At 29.8% G+C, this 21,109-nt stretch overlaps 1 protein-coding gene across 1 annotated transcript in view; it reads right to left on the bottom strand.

The window, feature by feature from the left end:
* The window catches only part of LOC106677307 (uncharacterized), a gene marked incomplete at its 3' end in the record, with an annotated part of 263,446 nt that extends 251,146 nt beyond the window's left edge, over positions 1 to 12,300 (bottom strand). Inside the window, 1 exon segment of the mRNA XM_067051668.1 lies at positions 12,267 to 12,300.
* Between the last annotated feature and the right edge of the window lie 8,809 nt (positions 12,301 to 21,109).

Raw genomic sequence — 21,109 nt, forward strand, 5'->3', positions numbered from 1 at the left:
TATATATATATATATAGAGAGAGAGAGAGAGAGAGAGAGAGAGAGAGAGAGAGAGAGAGAGAGATTATCACTAAATAGGTAATATCGTTTGCGTGGTTTCGTAAAATGAGTTTTTATATTTATTTCTTTTTTCATCTTTTGATAGCAGTAATAATGAGTTAAAACAGAACTAGGCTCTTTTAAAAAAAATTAAGAGCTTGTAATTAATATTAATAATAAATACTCAAAATTTACTTGATCTATTAAACAATTAAATTGTTTTGTGAGACCATATTTATAATCTCTATTTTAACCCAGTTGCACACAAAATATTTTTATTATTAAACAAATCAAAATCGCATGTTTCTACATACTATTTGACACATTTCGAAATTGTAATTAATAGTAACATAGCTTATTTAAATGGTTATTGTAGCAGTTTATTAGTTCTTTAATAGTTGATAATGTGGGGGGAGGGTATTGTATTGTTCTATTTCATATAAAATATTTATATCTACGACGATTCTGCGAATTTTGTTTTAGAATTATTGCGATTTATTCATTTTCTACAGGATGCTGCATCCCAGAGTTCAAAACGGTATAGCATACATGGCCATTGTATCGTTTTATAAATTATAAAAAAAGTTGTTTATGGTTTTAATCTAGATTTTATATTGACGATTTGACACATCATAGCTAATCTTGCGTAGATTAAAACAAAACTCGAAACATTTTTTTTAATATTTTCTATATCTTAGCATGAAGCTAACGCATACATAAAAAAATCATTTTAATAAATAAATAGTAAGCTATCAATCCAAAAACACAAATATTCTTCATTTAACATTAATTTTGATTTACTTAAGTCACTTCTTTGTAAATACAATTTAATTGAATTTATAAAAATTTATTAAGTGTAATTTACCTTTACCTCTTCAAACCCTGAAATTTCACAAACAAAAAATGTATTACCTAAAAGAAAGATCCTTGAGGAAGATAAAAAAAATGATAGTGGAAAAGAAGTTGCGAAAGCCATTCTTTCGTTTTTCACTCATTAAAATTATTATTAAAATCTAATGGTGGCTTAAAAGTATCCAGTTTTTATCTGGTGGAGATTATGGTACCATACTATTTCATATAAACAAAGGGGATCTAATGAAATTCTGTGGATCTTGTTTTGGAATGATTGCAATTTATTTCTTTTTCTACAGGATGCTCCTTCCCAGACTTTAGGATACAAAACTATAACAAATATTTAAAAAATTATTTCTTTAATATTTATTATTATTTTTTTTAACTAGAAGATTGAATTTTTTATTTTATTTTTTTTTTTTTTACGTAAACATATCACGCACTAAATTAAAAAAAATCAATTTATTACTTTTAATTGTATAGCATGTTAGTGTAAAATATTATATTGTATACAAAGGCATTTACGTTTGTTTGTGATTACGGCTTTAATAGCGTTGTTTATAATAAAAGACTGGCTGCAGCGTGTTTATAAAGTCAGTCGGCTTTGAAGCCAGTTTACAACCACCAGGGCCCTGTTTCATTATAAACTACAAACTAATACTATTAGTCTTGTAGATTTATCTTAATTCAATTACACCGACTTTTACAATAGTAACTTGTACTTTAGTATTTTTTAATTCCTGTTGTATCACTAATAGTCATCCCTATCATGAAAAAAATAAGTATTAGTATTATTACCAGACTAGTTTCTAAACTTGTATTATGAACTAATACTATTACGTTTCATTATGAAACAGAGCCCTGCTCTTGTTAACAATCATCGCACAATGTCGGCTTACAATTGCCTTTATCTAGGTTTACAGTTCGAGGGGAATGCTGCGATATTTTGCCATCATCTACACTACGTCTACATGACATAAATCCTAAAACTTAAGGTTATTTATTATCATAAAGTCGAAACAATATTAATTTATTAACCTCCATAAAACTATTTTATTCAATTATTTATTTTTTTATTTGTTTTGTTTAATTCAAAAAATTTTTTTATTATTTCTTTTGTTATTAAATTTTATTTGTTTAATTTAATTTCCTTAGATACATACCTTAAGTATGGTATTAACAATTATATAAGTATGGATATATATGTTATTTCATACTTTCATTCTCAATCTTTCTATTAAACGATCACCTAAATCATGCAGAAATTGGCATTTTACAGCGTTTGAAGAATCCTTTAGAAATTTGACCCCGTGCTCTACCACCTGTAATATTCTGTTTCATTACGATTGGACTACAGCAGAAAAGGTCCATGTTGTGATCCTCAATACTATTGGTCAATGTTTTTAGAAACTGGAACCTCACTACAAAACACCTATGTTTTTCCAGTAACAAAGAGATTAAATTATCTGGCCAATGGAATTACTGCCTCAAACAGAAGTGGATTAATCACATTTCGTGTCATACAGTCGATCATCAAATCGCAATCTTCATCAGCGAATTGTTTATCGAGTGATTGTTCGGTATTAGTGCAACTTCTCGAGGCTCATGAAATACTAATATTTCGTTTCTGTAGGATTATTCATAATTATTTATTGCATTTACAGCAGATTACATGCGCACCTATTCCAAATGGTTTTAAGATAACTTAAATGGAAAGTACAACTTCAAAGAAAACTAGTACATTTTTTTTCTTTAAAATATTTTTATTTAAACAAAAAAAGTTCAAAACAGGGTGTGTAGAAGACGCGTTAGCCAAACACGTGGGATGAGGTTCCCAGTGGGCCTGCTTCGGAACGCTGTGGGTTCGTTTCTGCCAAAAATTAGTTATAAATAAAACTAAAACTAAAGTTTTTTTTTTATTTAATAACTACTTATAACCTAAGTAGTTAATTTTATTTAAATACAATTTTAATTTCTTCAAGTTACCTTACATTTTTCCTTATTAATTCTTTCACTTTTTTAGTTTTCAACCATATCTGCGTTGTCCGCTCTATTCCACTCTCACAACTCCCTCCTCCAATGATCCGTAAGAACCAAACGGATCAATATATCAAAATCAAACCAAATTATCAATAAATATATACAAAGAAATAAATCATAAGTAAAATAATCAATAGGGTTAAAACAATAAAGACAAATAAATTAAAAACATATAAATAAGTTAAAAATACAAACAAATAAAATGTATTTATAAAATAAAGAGAGGATGATGGAGAAAATTCTCCACTAATATACTAATAATAATAATAAATTAATGTAAGTAATAATAAATATTTAATTGCACTTTTGTAACATTAAACAGTAATTCGGTGCTTTATTTTAGGGATATTATTAAACCCTAAAAAACTTGAAAAAAAAATTGAAATCTCTGCAATGTTGTATTCTCTACATAATACTTGGAGCTTTCCTGTTAGCACCTTTTAATGAACTAAGTAATACATTTTTTTATTTCACAGTGCATGTGACTAAAGAGGTAGTCCAGTAATCGTCTGGACAAGCTTAGTAATAAAATGCAAACAATAACATATGTAAACAATTATGAATGGAAAATGGAAATTTAACTTTCCAACACAACTTTAGTTATTAAATTTGGAAACTTAAAATAGTATAGTCAAATAAATAAATAAAAATAAACAAAACTCGTTAAAAATTATCAGGTAGGGTCAGTACAAGCCAATAGATAATTTCATTCTACTAAAATTATGTGCCATGGAAGTTTCTTACATTAGGTTTGTAACGAGTATTGGTAGATGTACGACGACGTTACATCTCTCAAGATGATAACTCTACAAAAAAAAAACTGAGAGAATCTTTATGATTTTAGCTTATGATTATTTATTTTTGTGAGAATCTTCAATCATTTTCAGGGAGGTTAAGTAATAATTTGTTAAATGTGAATATTGTGAAATAACTTTTTATAAGTAACGATATAGTTACAAATCAATCACAGTTAATGGTTTGTAACGGATACCGTAACCAGAGGACAGTGTGGGGGAGTCAGATACCTTACGATCGGGTTCGTATGTCATAATCATTAGATAATATAATTATCGCAACAATTATTAGCGATTCTGCATATGGGCATTTCCTCCTCGCGCCGAATGAAATGTATTTAACTCTGTATTATTCACTTCCAACTAAGGGATACAGTTTCAGCTATGTTATCCAATGCGACAGTTTATGTAACATTTCGGACCAAACAAGAATGTAGGGTAAAATAATTTTTAATGATTCATTTTCCACTGAGCTAATTAACCAATAAATTACATTATTCATGTTTATTTCCAATATCCGGACAGAAAGTTAAATTATTAATTATTAGACATTATGATGAAAACCAATAATAATTAAATCAACATAGACATGAGCTAACATGAATTGATAAATTATCTTTATATACAAATCATAGATTGGTAAAAATTATTTGCATTGAAATTTTTACCTGTCACATATTACAACATGTCACAGTTTACTTACACACTCTGCAACGAAAAAACAAAACCTAGAAAAATAACGTTTTAATCTAGGAAATAATCTCTTTAAACAATAAAAAGAAATAGGTATTGGAAAAATTATGTCTATAACTCTATAATTCTAATTGTAAAATAACTATTATAATTTCTCTGATTTAAAAGAAAATGAAACAGTCTTATTGATTTCTCTTTATTTCAAAATCATAACCTAACTATTAGAATTATAATATATTTTTCAAATAATTTAAGTAGTTATTTTTAAATTTTAGATGATTTCTAATGATGACACGCTCAAATCTGTTTCCGAGTATATATATTTGGCATGTTATAGGCATTTTCATAATGAGGTGTTATTATTTTAATAACACTATTAACTTTATTATTATTTTAATCAAATTTAAAATAAATCAATACTATAAAACTTTTTCGACTTTTCGTTTTTGCAGTCATAAAAAACATTTAAAGTTTTGATAAATATATTTTTTAACTATCATTTCAGACCTGGTAATCATCAGACATATTCTGTGAAGAAGTTTTTATTAATTTCATCAATAAATAATTTTTCACAAAATAGAATAAATATGTTTTTTTATTTATTTATAAAAAAAAAAAAAAATACAATTCGATTTGATATCTAACTCAGCAACTGTCAAAGTCTTGTTGAGTTTGGTAGGAATACGTCCTTCAGCCCTAATTTCTACATTCCTTCTTGTTCACCGTTCCAACCTTATTGATTTTTCAATGTAGAGTAGAAAATTCCAGGGATGTAACGCTAGCCCGATGAGAAAGAATTCTAAAATAATGAACAGTTCAACTGCGGTTTAAATGTTTCCGTTCGGAAATTCAGAACTTCTAAAACAAGTAGAAAACAAGAGAGGCCTAAATCTAAATTGGAAAAATAAGTTATTTCGTCTGCAACTAAAACTTTCGGGAGGGGGATTTGAAAATAATATGGTACGTAGAAAGAAACTTATAGGAGCCAATTGTTTAATTTGTTTAGCTTCTTCTACAAAGCATGTGGCAACGTTTTGCATCAGTAGGGCAATCAGATAGCAAAATTACATCAATAATTGGTTAATGTTTTAAATAAATGAAGGTTTTATATCAATTGTAAAATTTTATTTTAAATTTAACTTGAAAGAAATTCGTTCTGTTATTTTTTTTTTAAGTTATCCAGTTTATGAACCGTTATCATTGCTTTCTGTTATGTCCACTGCTTCGTTGAATATGATAAAAGTGACATTTACACTCATTCTCCTGAGGAACAAATTGTTATTAACTACATAATTTTTATCTCAATATTTTAACCCCCTAAAATAATATAAGGGAAGACTTACCAGGCCACCCGCTCCCTAAAACTCAGAATTAGCGACGGTCTTACATTTAAAATATTTAACAAAACGGTAAGAGGAAACATTGATAAAAAAAAATTGTGAAATCGAGCAACATTGAAAAAGTGGCTAATATTTGAAATCGACATTTACAAACCCTGGATTTGTTTATAAATATTCAAGTATAAAACACAACTTTCCAGAAGAAAAATCCCAAAATGACTATTCTAATTTTTTTAAATGGGCTCGTGACAAAGGTTTCATAGTTAACTAAGGTAAAACAGTTATTTTGTTGATAAAATCACCTCATATGCCTTCTGTAGACGACCCCGAAATTAAATCCAATGACTAACTGGATACTCTCTCTAATATTAATAATATAAAAATATGTTGCTCTAAAACATTAAATGTTGTTAAAAAATAAAAATATCTAGGTGTTACTGTGGATAATGCTTTTTCTTTGAAACCAAACAGTAAATGTTCTAAATAAATTAAGAGTAAGCTCATATAAAATTTATTACCTCCAATTTGTAATCAATAGAGAAGCTTTACTAATGTTTTACAAAACATTGTTTTAATCGATGTTAAGAAATGAGATCGATTGTTATGGTACCAATGCTGATAGTAATTTATAAAAACTTGCAAATCTACAGCATCGAACACTAAGAACAATAGCGCACCGTGATAAAGCAGAAAATCTTAAAAATCTTCGTACTTTACCACCGAAAGTATTTTATTTTTACAAAACTATCTTAAAATTTATGGATAGTAATTTATTTAGAAAAGTAATAATATATCTAAAAATGTTAGAACTTTTTTTTTTTATTGAATCACCCTATGATAATATATTTGGTAAATGTACTTCAAACTATATGGTACCATATCTGTTCAATCCCTTACCATAAGAACTAATAAATAAATCAACCAGAAACTAAAAATGAAATATTTGACTGGATACTTTTTTGCTTCTACGATTCCCAATTACTGATTTTGATTCACCGGATGACCACATTTGCCTGTATTTTTTCTTAACTCTACATAATTATTCACTATATTACGATTATAATCAGCTATGTCTGTGTGTGCTTAGTTTTAGATATTAATGAAATCTTATTTTTATCGTATTTCATATCATCTTGTTTTGTTCTCGTTATTATATTAATCCACTTATATTAATTAATTATAATTTTTAGCATTATTATTCACTTTAAAGTCCTGTCAGTTATTCCTTATTTAATTTAATTTATTTTTTTTAATAATTAATATTTTATTTTTTTACTTTATTTTAATTTTGTAATTATTAATTAAATTATTAGTTGTATCACTAGAGATAAGTTCATATTGCCCTGATTTAGCTTATAAATTGTACTAGCCTCCACAGCGCCCTAGTTGTCAAAATGTAATGATTAATTTCATTTTACGTTTATCATTTTTATATGTTATTTTGGTAGATTTCATCTTATCGAACCTTATTTGATGTAATTTACTAAATGAATAGAAAAAAAGTCTCGACTTTCCTATATAAATGAAGAAATCATTTCTGTATACACACTTATCAGTTCTAAGAGCTAAATATAATCTTTTTTTTTTACTTTTGTTATCCCAAATGTACGATTTGACTTACTGTGTCTTGGTACGACAATAAGACCTAATTTTTTTTTTAATAATTTATTTATTGTTATTTACAACTGTATAAAAATATACATATTACAAGTAAATTTACTGTTAGTAATGAAATGACATGATACGAACATGTGGAGAATCCACCCATTGATTAAACTCCAATAACATTTCTAAAAGAGAAGACCTCAAGGATCTTTTTAGACGCCTAGGAGGATTATTAGGTAATGAAGCCAGGTTAGAAACAAGTGGGTTTGGGAGGTTGGGAAGTTTATTATGGAAGGATTAGTATCTGGTTCTGGCATTATCGGCAACATATGAAACATATATTGAGATCCTGGTAGATGACTTGATTTGTGACAAAGTAAGGAACATTAAGGATTTTAAGAAGAATTTTAAGCTGCAATGATTGGATTCGAGAGGAATTCGATCGTTTAGTGGAGCCCCAAAGCTCAAATCCGTATGTCCAGATATGCCTTATTATAGCCATGTATATCAGTCTTTTTGTAGTGAATTGGAAGTTTAGACCGTTTGCCTAGTAAATGTTGAAATAGTCGGAATCGACGAACAGTTTCCTGTCATTTCAGTCTTGTATTCAATGTTAATTGTTTGTCCAGAAGTAGTCCTAGATCCTACAAAAATTAAAGTAAAAATGTAAAAGTCGTATATTTTCTGCTAAAAATAATATTTTCGGGTTGCTAAATAGCTTAATCGGTATCAATAGTGTTAAGGCTAAATGTTTTTAGTATTGGAAAAGTAATATTTGTTAAAAATTTTGTATTGAAATATTTTAAAATCAAGCAGTTGACTATCGTTTTCAGTTAAGTTAGAATACAATTAATTTATTATAAATCCAGGAATTACAAAAAAAAAATTTCTTCTTAGTAGAGCGGATATGGTGTTGGCCTCACTCAGATGTTCCTCTACTACTGAAGCAAAGAACCACGTGAGGGAGCCTAAGGCACATGGTTCACTTGCGTTGAGTGTTAGGCCCACTCCCTCCCTTAAGCGGTCAATATTATTGAGTTTGTATCAAGTTCAAACTGGGACCGTTAGTAGACAATAAGGATATATTGTATTCAATATTATTGGCCTTACAAAAGGAGTTTTAAAGAGTGTTTAGCCAAATGGATAGATATCGTCTCAAATGAATCTGTTGACCATAAATATCGTAGAGTAAAATGGTTCAGTTCAAAAGAGTACTAAAGGAAATGTCAGGTAGCCTACCCGACCAGTTATTGCCGGATAAAAACGCCTTATTACAAACCCCAAGTCGTTAACCGTCTATTGAATTACAGTTTATACCAAATGTGCTTCTTTCAGTTTATATGAACTTTTTTAATAAATATTTTTTATAAGACTGGTTTATACTTTATTCATACCGTAGACCACGGAGAAAATGATAAAAAAACTTTAATTTTTCAGTAGTGGTAATATTTTTATTACGGTAATAAAAATTATGAATTATATTCTTATGAAGGAGTAAATATTATTAAAAGAAAAATCTGTTATCTTTAATAGCTTATTTTTATTTTATTTTTATTTAGCACTCAAATTAAAGCTAGTTTAATGAGCTATAAAGTAGTTTCTGATGTTTATTTTCGTAGGAGTAGTAGTTTACATGAAATTTGTTAAAATAAATTGATTTATAGTTGTACAGACAAATTTTCATTTGCCAAATTTATATTCATACGTGAATATCATAAAAACTACTACCCCTACGAAAATAAGTCTCATAAACTACTTTATAGTAAGTTAAATTTTATTTATTTTGAATGTTGGCAGACATATGTTTGTCTTATGGATCTAGAGATATATTTTTTCAAAAATTGAACATTTTATATGAGCAACAAGAAATTAACATTTTATGAGTTTATTTTGTCAAATATCATAAAAACTACTACTTCTACACTGATAAACATAATTAACTATTTTGTAGTAAATTTAACTAGCTTTAATTTGAGCGCTGGCAGACATCAGTACGTCCAATGGTTTCTGAAATAAAGTTTTTCATAAATCAAATTTATTGTCCGAACAATTATAAATCAATTTATGTTTGCAAATATCATGAAAATTACTATTCCTACAAAGGTAAAGTCGACCAAAGGTCATAAACTTCTTTATAGTCCATTTAACTAGCTTTAATTTGAGTGCTAAAAGACATCTGTACGTCACATAGTTCCTGAGATATAGATTTCTCAAAATAAATTAACTAACTACTAATCTTTCAGTAGATTTTAAAGAAATTTTGCTTTTTAAAAAACTATTGGGCGTAAATAGCTCTTTTAGGGCTAATATTTCAGCAAATTAACTCTTCTTTAAACAATGTTCTCTTAGATTTTCTAGTGTTGTTGGTAGTTTTTAATATATAGAGCTCCGAATGAAAAATCAATGTTTTTTTAAGGTTTTGAAACAACCGCCATTTTTTAATCCCCCTATCTATGCTTGGCAGACTCATCAATTTTGACTATTAATTATACATAGTTTTTATTGAAGTAATCGAAAATTGTGGGGAGATAACTGCCTTTTTTTCTTCCCGCCTCTTGTACTAAAATGTCTGTTAATATGATATTTCGGACTTTAATCACCCACTTTAAACGAACTAAATGTTATTTTGAAGAGAAGTGTGCGTTGAATAACTGATCATGAAAATGAAATCTAAAACTTTTTAAAATACCCCGGTCTAAACAAGAAAATATTCAAAATTACCCAATTTCCCTTAAAATCGTTGATAGAAAAAACCCACCTAAATTGGTCAATTATGGATGTAGATTTCGATCCTGCTGGAGCAGAGCTGCAGTGAGATCCACAAGGCCAAATTACAGTCACATTCGTGGCTTGAAACTGGACCGGAAGGGATTCTTCGATAACAACTTTAGTTACAAAAGTGACATCTGCGACCCCACGTTATTGGAGTATTGGATCGCTTGCACTGGCCGACTGTGAGGCATTTATTGTATCCTCCATTGCCTCTCCTCGCTTATTAGATGGTGTTAGATTAGAACGGAAGTCTCATAAACGTGAGTTCAAATAACCAAGTGTAGGAAAGTGTGTGAGTGTGTGGCTTGCGTGCATGTGACTGAAAGTGCGGCGTATGTGTGTGTGTAAACAGCCTAGCTCAAAAACGAAAGTCTTGCAAAACTGAATTTATATAAAAAGAGTATGTTTATGTTTGGCATGTTCCAACCTCTTTCTTAAAATTGAACAATCGAAAATGCCACTTTTTTCACAATGTTTTTAGGAATTCCTCAATAGCAACTTTAACAATTTTTATTAAACTCAGTAAATCAATGTACGATTAAGTTAACTTTAATATCAAATAAGTTTTATTCTCATTGAAATAGTATAACAGGGCTTAATGAACAAATTTTTAAAAACACATCCTTCTAAAATTGACGACACAACATCTAAACTTTTGTACCCTTCTATATCAAAAACAAGAACAGTCAGAAGGAAATCCTACCTCCAACACCACTCCTAACATCATCAACCCTTTCCCTCTGGTTAAAACTTCAAGTCTACAAGAGCATACTCCGTCCAGCGCTCCTATACAGTGCTCCCTAGTTCATCCACCTCAACGATGGTACACAGCGCCACCTTCAAAATTTCCAAAATTCCATACTGCTGAAGATTGTACGGACTGCAGTATGGAAGAAGGAAAAACCGCCGACTCTTCACAAATAATTGGATGTCCCAACGGTTCTGCACTTTATCAGGAGGAGGCATATTAAATTCCTGGACTCGTTGAAATATCAGCCCAAACCTCTATTCCAGACGTTGCAACCAGCGCGGTGGCAACAGTCAGCATTATAGCCACTTTAACAATCTGTAAATATTTTAAATAGTCTTGGATTTATACTCAGTTTTTAAGATCATTAACTCCTACTAGTGGTATGCCCCAATACCATTAAATATCACACAGATTAACTTAAATAAAATCAATACTCATTCACTACATTCATGTTTTAAAATGTAACAACGTTTCAGATAAAAACAAAACCCCACTACGCAGACACTGTTAAACACAAAACAATATTTCAAATAGGGGCTTTGAAAAAAAAATCCTCATAAGTGCCTTTAATTTTGCTTATTTATAATAAATGATCAGTTCAATCCGAGGATACAAAAGCTAAGGAAGATACATCAGACAGATGAAGGAAGAAACGGAAAGACTAGGAATAACGGACCAGGACTGTCTGGACGGAGAAAGATATAGGAAAAGACTTAAGGAAATCAAGGTTCTTATGGGAAAGAGAAATTTGAAAATGGGGGTCGCGTGGACCGAAGAAAAAACTAAGGCATGGAGAGACAATAAGGTAAAAATGTAAGGAAAGGAAATACAATAACAAGATATAAGCCAAAAGTAATGCTAATCGCGTGGCCTCCAAGGCCGTTCTGTGAAAAAAAAAACGACCAGTTCCTATTTTTAGCAATAATAAGAAACGGATAAAAGAATAATATTTAAAAGTTAAATAAATAATTAAAGGACAAAAATAGAGACAGGAGTTTAAACCAGAAAAAGCTGGTACGTATTTATATGTACACGATTTTGTTATCTATTGTTAAAATGTTGTATTCTTGGCTAAAATTAATTTTATATTCGTTGTCTTAACCTCGAGAAATTCTAGAATATTAATTTTATTATTACTTTATTATCATAATTATTGTAAATATTAACCCTAGTAGAGTTCAGAATAAGTCAAAAATTTATTGTAAGCAATGAGGAATTAGATCCATTATCAAGATATAAGTGAAAGTTGGATGATCCACTCACTTTTCTACAGTTCCAGTTATTTCGAATATTTATTAGTCCAAATAATATTTCTTTACATTGTAATGATAATGTAGGTGAAATAATGATTCATCTTTCTATGGAAAATAAATAACTTACCGAGTGTTGTCCTGATTTAGAAGTATCTGGCCCAAACTCTTTCACATAACATCACTACGCATGATTACATGTTGAATGTTAAACGATTCAATTTATAAGCCAATACTAAAATATCATCTATCATCTATCAGTCAATAGGTTATAACAAAAAACTGCCATATAGCTTTTGATGAAGGGATTCCTGTAATACCATGCGGGGAATAAGTGTTTTCTGCCTCACTACTGTGATCACATGCAAATTAAATGAAGCATCGATTATCAGAGACACGCTACATTCACAAAGAGACCACTCACGAATGTTTCTAAATATTGGAGCCTGTAAATAAAAAAAAAAGTAGTTTTCAAAAGAATTAAATTTCTACTGAAAGCGGCATTGTATTTTGGATTCGAACATCACACGAACTTTTTGGGTTAGTGCAAAACATTTGTTGTTACTAATACAGATGAATAATTCAGCTATATAAAAAGTGATTTAACATTCATTTGAAAACACTATTCAAATAATATTGATCTAACACACCCTTTTTCAATTAATCGTCAATTCACATTTAATTCAATACATTCAAAATAATTTGAAACCCACCAACTTAGGCATTCCAAAAGAATATGGTCAGATGAAGGCTATACATTACAGATTATTAATTTGATTGTTATTGTTTTTTCTTATACAGTTGTTATTCTGTACAATAGAGAAATGAAACCATTTTTAGGAGATTGTATTTTGTATTTCACCTGATCTGAAAAATTTAAATTAAATTTATCCTTTGTTATAATTTTATTCTTTAGATATTTTTCTCTGATATTTTTTTTCGACAATATTATTTGCCAATAATTTTTTGTCTGAATTTTTTTTACAGCTACTAATAAAGATTTTTTTTTTTGTGACTTTTTCTGTAAAAATATGAAAATATGCAATTGTTTTTAATTCACCCTTTTACTAAAAATTGGTAATGTTAAAAAAAAAATATAATTTTCAGCAGCTGCATATGCACGTTTGCAAATGCTGATCAATTTTAATGAAAAAATTCTAAGGAACGAAATTGTAACAAAGCTTTAATTTACAATAAAAATTCTATAAAATTAAAATTTGTTTACAAATATTTTCTATTAAACTTTGTATTTACAACGTTTAACAATATATAATTCTTATACTACTCACTAAAAACAACAAAAACAGTTGTTGATGATTGCTAAAAAATCATTAAAAAAAATGTATAAAATCTCTAAACGTATGACTAAAGTAACTATTCTCTCTTTATTGAAATCAAAGCTGAAAATCAAACAGAATCTAAACACTAAATGTACATACATATCTATTTTTGAATGTCAATATTATTCGTGACAAGATCGGATGAAATTAAAATTTAAAAATTATTATTTAAATTATATTATTAACATATATTTGATTTTTTCCTTTTGGAACAGCTTTTGCCCCTTCATTGGTAAAATTTACAGATTTCCAACTCCAATCAGTAATGCGGTATAATACCTCTAACCTATTGAAGGGGCAAAGCAAAACGTGTCAATAAAACTATACCTATTCGAGATTATATACATTTTATGCATACCATAATCTTAAAAAATTACAGCATATTCTGAGTTTTACCTGGCTAAATTACTGAATAAAAGTCAGTATTGAGTATCAGATGAATTTCCGAAACTAACATAATCGGTAAAGAATAGGCAATTGTTTTCGAAAATTACGGTATTTTTTTTTTAGTATATAGCCCACAGGAACCAAATGTAAGACCACAAAACAAATGTTTTTATTTTGTATTGTTCAGAATATTTAATTAATTTAAAATATATTTTTATTACAATGGCAATTTTTATTCGTAATTTTCTTAAATTATCTTTACAATATTAATATGAAAAATTTATCGTTCCCTTATTGATAAATAATAAAAAATTTTAAAATGTTATATCATCGTATTAGTCAAACTTAGGAGATATATAGACTACTAAGTCTTGTTATAAAACCAGTACTTCCATTCAAAGTACTGAACCCCTGACACTACTGGTTGTAGTGGTTCACATTATAATAGATTATATAAAAACTTTAAAAAAATTAATGCTGGATCATAACGATCAATAAATAAAGCGATCTTAAATTGATCCAACTAATAAACAGACCCTAACTAGGATTGATATTTAAATTAATTAACGTCAATAGTCAGATTAATAAAATATTATCCCTAACCAATTTTGTGGTTTTAAATTTTAATATCAAGTTAAATAATGAATATTTACAAGTGAAAATATTTAAAACCTTCTATGTTGAAAATGCTCAATTTCAGATCAGGTATGCGGTCTATCAAAAGATTTACGGAGCAATTTGAGTGGTGGCGAAAAATGTTCTGAATTAATACATATTTGGGATATACCAGATAGTATCGGATGCGATTTCAAAAGAAATTCAAAATATTTTATTTAAAGCTAAACAAAAGAAATAAAAATGAAATAAAATCATACTTTTCTAATATTGGTTCTATAATCATGTATAGAAATATTGGTGCGCGTTCGATAAGTGTTTCTCAACAGCCACCAATGTCATTAATAATGAATTTTAACAATTTAATTATTTTATTATATTTAAAAGGAACATTCTTTAATCGCAAGCAACCCTGCCAGAATATATTGAAATGCTATAAACACACCTTATTAATCAACCGATCATAAAACATAAGATATATGTATATATATGGACCAGGTTAGCTCAGTGAGTATGTTGGTGTTACTAACTCGGGTTTGAATCCGGCTGGGGCAGATAATTATTTATTTTGTCAAGGTAGCCATGAGTCAACCCTGTGGCTTCGGGAGAACTGTTGTCCACCCAGCCTCTATAAAGATCTTGAACAAATCTTCTCTTCTTTACAATTGTTCCCATAACAATACTTCCTTACAAAGTACTGATCCTTCAAGGTTTGTGGCGATTCACATTTGATATATATCGCATTATTTTTATCATCATCACTAACTCATTTAGAACTATTAAATTTATATAAAAAAATCTAATGTTAAAATTTCATGTTAGCTTTTGTAAAGATCAAAATATATAAAATAAAATAAAAAGATGATGATAAGTAAAGATTGTTAATTATAAATTAAAAAAAAAAGATCAAATCTCCTCATTAAGATTCCGGTTGGTGATAATGCCATATTCATACATGTATAATCTTATTTAAATAACCAGTTATTGCCAAACAAATATTTAAAGCATTTCATTAATTATACATTGTTATTTTTATCAGATTCAAATTCAAAAGATCTTTCTTATATTTGTTTTAATTCGCTCTATTTTATAAAAAATGATCCGATCCAGGAATAAGGCAAATTAAAAAACTAAGAATAATTCAGTAAAAACAATCATTATTAAATTATACTTATCAGATGATAGATTTAGTAATGAATACTTGTTGATTCCCCTATGGTGTGCTATTATGAAAGACATTAATTCCAATTTCATTCAATGATAGATGTATAAAAATACGCAATCAGTTTTAATGGAACGAAAGACGTTATTTATGATACCTTGTAAAGGTATTTATGTAACCGGGTATTCCTACAGCAATTGTTAAATATTAAAATTAACTGCCCTGAACTTTTAAAACTCATTAATTTTAGCATTTCTGTTCATAATATAAAGACCTTTGATGTTCCATTTACTCAAAATAATTATACTCATTATTCTCCTGTTGATGTAATTCTGAGAAAAGCAAACGATATTAATTTCCACATGTTTTTTTACACATTATATACTTTTAAAAAAAAAATTGATTTTTCTCAAAAAAAAAATTTTAAATGGATTAATTGTTTTCTTATGTTATGCGTTCTTTTTTCTCGATTTATTTATTGCAATTTACTACTGTATTTACATAAATACACTTAAGGAAATTTGATGTAATGTAAAAATGGAGTGATATAGGCTGATAGAGATATTACCCATTAATAGCACTCTGTATGCCTATATCACTCCATTTTTACATTACATCAAATATCCTTAAGTGTATTTGTGTAAATACAGTAGTAAATTGCATATTGTTACACTAGAAGATCTCGAGGCCATTTTCTTTTCAGGTGCCTCTGAGGATTGTGAAGAATAGAGGAAGAAGCAAGGTTAGAATCTAGAAGGTTTTGATGGTTAGGGAGTTTATAATGGAGGGGTTGATACCTGGTTTGGGATAGATCGGTTACAAATGGAACATTAAGGTCTTTATAGATGATTTTATTTGTGACAAAGTAGAGAGCGTTGATAATTTTACGAAGGATTCGTGCAGTTCCTGTCTTTTCAGTCTTTTGTGAGGATTCCAGGTTAGCCGTTTGTCCAAATGTAGTCCAAGGTAGCTAATCTGTTCTACAGGGGTAAGGGCAACATAATTAAACTATATTGAAGGGCAGTCAGTAGGTTTTTATGATGTAGGGTGAAGGTGATTTGATGGGATTTGTTTTGATTTATTTTGATCCTCCAATTACGGCACCATCCTTCCAGTGTTGCGATATGGGATTGGAGAGTTTAAGATGAAATTAGAGAGTTATTATTGACAGCGAGCACACATATGTTATCAGCGTAAGTTGTGAGGATAGTGCTAGGATTGGTTGGAATGTCAGCTATATAGACTGTGTAGAGAATGGGGCCGAGGATACTATCCTGAGGAACACTAGCGGACTGAGAGAAAAAGGATGAATAGGCCATTCTGATGAGCCAACATGAAGGCTAGAATTCAACCTAGAAAAAAACAATACATGATGAAAGTTTTTAAAACAGTATTGACCAGCGGATTCAGGTAACTATTGAAATGTCTCTCTAGAATAAGCTTCGTTATAGAGAACGTTTAGTGTTATTTTTTAAACTTTTGATTCCTAGTACGCCTCTAGCCCTTCATTCTTCCGTCTGGTTGTTGTGAATAGTAGAAATTTCAATTTTTTTTTACATATTTATTATTATTATTATGTCATATTATCTATTTTTATATTTATGTTCATATTTTTATTATTTTAAATAAAAATTAAAAAACAAATAATTTGTTCTGATTAATATGAATATGCATCTTTGATTTTTAATCAAACTTTTAAAAGTTTTTTTTTTACATTGACTTTCTACCTGTTAGTTTTTTGGCTAAAGGTATATTGTTATGTAAATGCACAATTGAATAGCTAAGCTGAAGAACATGTCTTGTGAAATTTTAGGAGAAATAAAAAAGGGAACTATGATTAGATGAATATTTTTAAATCCTCTTTTCTACAAACTAGTCTTGTATATAAATTTAAAATTGAGGTTCCAGCGTTCATAATAGAAATATAAAATTATTTTATACAATTAGACTCCTCATAGCTCTTTAATTATGGACACAATTTTGAGTTTTTAATTAAAGGAGTTTAATGTTTGTTTTTGTTTAGTGGTGCAAAACATCATTGGTCATCAACGCCATTTATACCTTATTTAATTTTGCTAATATTTGTTTAATTTCATTGATTTTTTAAAAATTTTATTAGTATTTATTTATTATTTTAATTTTTTTTTTCCGTTCAATGTTACATTATTATCTGTAAAGTTTTTGATTTTAAAAACTGAAACATTAATTCTGTTGTTTTATCATCATCTCCGAGGGTTATTGAAATATCTGGGTTTAATCCTAAGCAATTGAGGTGTGATGTGAAATATGGGCATTGTTGGAAAATATGGCCAAATGTCAAATTTTTGTTGCAATACTGGCAGTTCGGAGGCGTTTCTTTTGAAATACGATAGGAGTGGGTGAGCCTCGTGTGACCTATTCTCAGCCTGGTCAGTACGACCTGCTCTCTACGGCATTTGCGCCTGGAGGTACCCCAGGGCTTGAGTTTAGTTTTTCAATTCAATTTTGGAGAGTTTAGTTTTTTATGAATGTTTAGATAAATATTGGGAGTGTTTAGCGAGTTGAATTTAATTTAAACCAGGTTAGGTAAGCTTTTAGTATACTAATATTATGAATCAAACTTGATTATTGCTGGAATTAGGTTTTTTATACAGATTCTGAGTTTTCACCACACAATTATGCACATTTCGGGTTTTTTATTGCACGATTTTTAGTTTTTTATTGCACGATTTTTAGTTTTTTATTGCACTTAAATCCTCTTACTAATATCAGATTTTATCTGACTATTATAACTAACATTTTTGAGTATTCTCAGAAAAATAGCACAGACTTTTGGGCTATTCAACGTGAAGAGTTCTTAACGGAACTCCAACTCGCTATATTGATCCTGCCTCGAGAGGATATACAAAAATAGAGGGATGAAGGATCTCTCTCCGACTAGTGGGCCAGGAAGAAAAACAAGCATGGCTTAATTTAAAATTTCTGTAAAAAAAATCGAATCACTGCATACAAGATCGCTATTGATAATCAATTTGATTTTATATTATTTTCTCAGAAAAAAAGATAAGTTTCTGCAACTTGATTGCAAAGTGATTGATAGTACCGCTCCCTGGTGTAAAAAAGTTTAATTTTTTTGGTTAGCACATCTAAAAAAACCAAAAAGGTTTTACAAAAAAAAAAAAAACAGGGTGCACCGATAGGGATATGAATGACGGGTGGCGAGTAGATATGATACATCTGGGAGCCCGATATTGTGTCCTGGTGACGAGTTAATCAAGTTGACTCCTCGCACATAATCCACTTAGTCACCGACCTAGGCTTATAGCCACGGTTTGAGGTGAATCGATAGGGCTAAGGCACCGACTTGCTGACAGTTCCTTAGGTCGTATTTTTAGAACAATATCCCGAAAAAACAAACCATATTTTGTATATGGGGAAGCGTAGTAGCACCGTGGTAAGGCGCGAGGCTACTAACTACAAGGACCCGAGTTCGAATCCGGCAGGATAGAAAATTATTTTCTGTTACACTGTAGCCATGAGTCAACTTCTGTGGGTTCTGGAGTCCTCCTGGGGTCCACCTAGCCTCATAAATTTGGTACCCTTAATTGGGTAAAAAATCTGTGATTCTGACCAAATCACCTCTTTGCACAACCGTTGGTCTAGTAAAAGTAATTTCTTACTAAGTACTGAACCCCTGAACCTCCATGGGTTGTAGTGATACAAATTTTAATTTTGTAAACGATTTATCCATGTTTGGGTCATTCTTTGCATATCACATATATAAAACAAATGTATCCTTCAGGTAATTATTGAAAAATCAGTCGATCAAGACACTCGATGCATTAGGGATAGGACTCTTGACTGGACATGGACAGGTGACACATGAATCGATTCAGAGTTGATTCCTCTGAAAAATGGTCTAAAGTGATTCAAACAAAAGAATCAAAATTCACTTCGAGTCGGTAAATTCTCTAATTAAGAGAGTCAAAAATTTATATTTTGTTTTATAAAAGGATAATTTTAACGGAACTAAGTTTTTGATTTTTCTGACTGAAACCTTTTGATTGAAATCTAACTGTAGCTTTTAAAGATACTTTATTTATTGAAGAATATTAAAATATGTTGTTCAATGAATATTAGATCTCTAAGTGTTCATTCATTCTATATATACATGACAAAATTATTTTTAAAAAAATAGATAAAGTATTAATAAAGTGGAAAGATAACAATAATAATAAAGAAATGTTACAGCTGCTAAAATAAATAAATTAATATGATAATTATCGTAATACATAATAGCAAAGAATATTAAAAAAAAAAATATATAAGAAAATAAAAACATTCCATCACTACAGCTAATAAGTGCCCATGCCCTTCAGTCCTTCATTGCCTATAAGGTCCCGAATAATTTTTTTTTCGCTTTTATTACTACATTGTCTAATTTACACAAAAATGTGAATTTTACATTTTAAAAAAATGGAATGGCCTGGACAGCACCAGCAGGGGACAATCGGCACTGACATACAATAATGAAATGTGGACCATGATTATAACGTACAATACTTGTCGGATTTAAGTATCCGATATTTTCGGTTCTTTTTGAATTTGTATAAAGTCGGGATCGGGGGTCTCATTTTCTGATGCCCCCCTTGCCGCGTACACCGGAAGACCCCGAAGACGCCGCCCCTGCGATGCCGCCCAAATTATCTATCGTGGCATGCAATATACAACCTGGACTGCCCCTACTACCACGCTACAGCTGAGGACTATCTGGCCAGCCTCCGCGATAGAATGAGTTCTTCCGGACTCCTGAAGCGAAGTGTACATGGTCTTCACCGTTTCGCCTATTAGTCTATCTGGACGAGAGAAGCTCCAATCAGACACAGAAGTGACCGCGACAGCGAAACTTCCAACATAGTCACTCAGATAAGCCAATATTATAATCTATGAGACCACCTAAGTTATGTCCTTAAATCATATAATCAAAATGATTACTAAACAAACACACCAACCCCTGTTGCCCCTTCAGGGAATTAAATTTGAATAAAGAAACTATATGCATGCTTTTGACAGAAAAGGTTTCACAATTTCAACACCCCTTTGTTCCACACTAATTATATATAATTTCAAAATACAATCAGGGTACCTGAAGTACGGCACTAGGAGGTCCCGATGTAAACAATACTTATTCTAATGTTTAGAGAAGCTTGTCGGGGGGTGCGGTCAGCAAAGAACAACATAAATAAACAAAACCATATTTATTTATTTTATGCCGACGTTTCGACCTGAGTTTCAGGTCTTCATCAGGGGTTGTGGCGTAGAAGGTAGGCTCGCAACTCACTTATCACAACTCACTCAATACTTATTCTAATGAAATATATATTTAGTGGTCATGTACATTGAGTTGAAATTAAATTTGAATTTAGTGTTTGTACTAACTTTTTTCGATCCGTAATCAGAGTAAAGCATTGTGTAAATTATGAAAGTTAC

Source organism: Halyomorpha halys, unplaced genomic scaffold (genome assembly GCF_000696795.3).
Source record: "Halyomorpha halys isolate HHAL.00 unplaced genomic scaffold, Hhal_1.1 Scaffold94.1, whole genome shotgun sequence".
In the NCBI taxonomy this organism is placed as follows: domain Eukaryota; kingdom Metazoa; phylum Arthropoda; class Insecta; order Hemiptera; family Pentatomidae; genus Halyomorpha; species Halyomorpha halys.